The sequence below is a fragment of the Manis pentadactyla genome, chromosome 11, assembly GCF_030020395.1.
Source record: "Manis pentadactyla isolate mManPen7 chromosome 11, mManPen7.hap1, whole genome shotgun sequence".
In the NCBI taxonomy this organism is placed as follows: Eukaryota; Metazoa; Chordata; class Mammalia; order Pholidota; family Manidae; genus Manis; species Manis pentadactyla.
This window is the reverse complement of record NC_080029.1, coordinates 60,663,979-60,664,182: the sequence shown is the minus strand read 5'-3', so window position 1 is coordinate 60,664,182 and position 204 is coordinate 60,663,979.

The following is a 204-nucleotide window of genomic DNA, read 5'->3' as shown; positions in this document are numbered from 1 at the left end:
AAAAGACACAGAGTAATAGAATGGATAAAAAAGCAAGATCCATCCATATGCTGCTTACAAGAGACTCACCTCAAACCCAAAGACGCACACAGACTTAAAGTCAAGGGATGGAAAAAGATATTTCAAGCAAACAACAGAGAGAAGAAAGCAGGTGTTGCAATTCTGGTATCAGACAAAACAGACTTCAAAATAAAGTAACAAAAG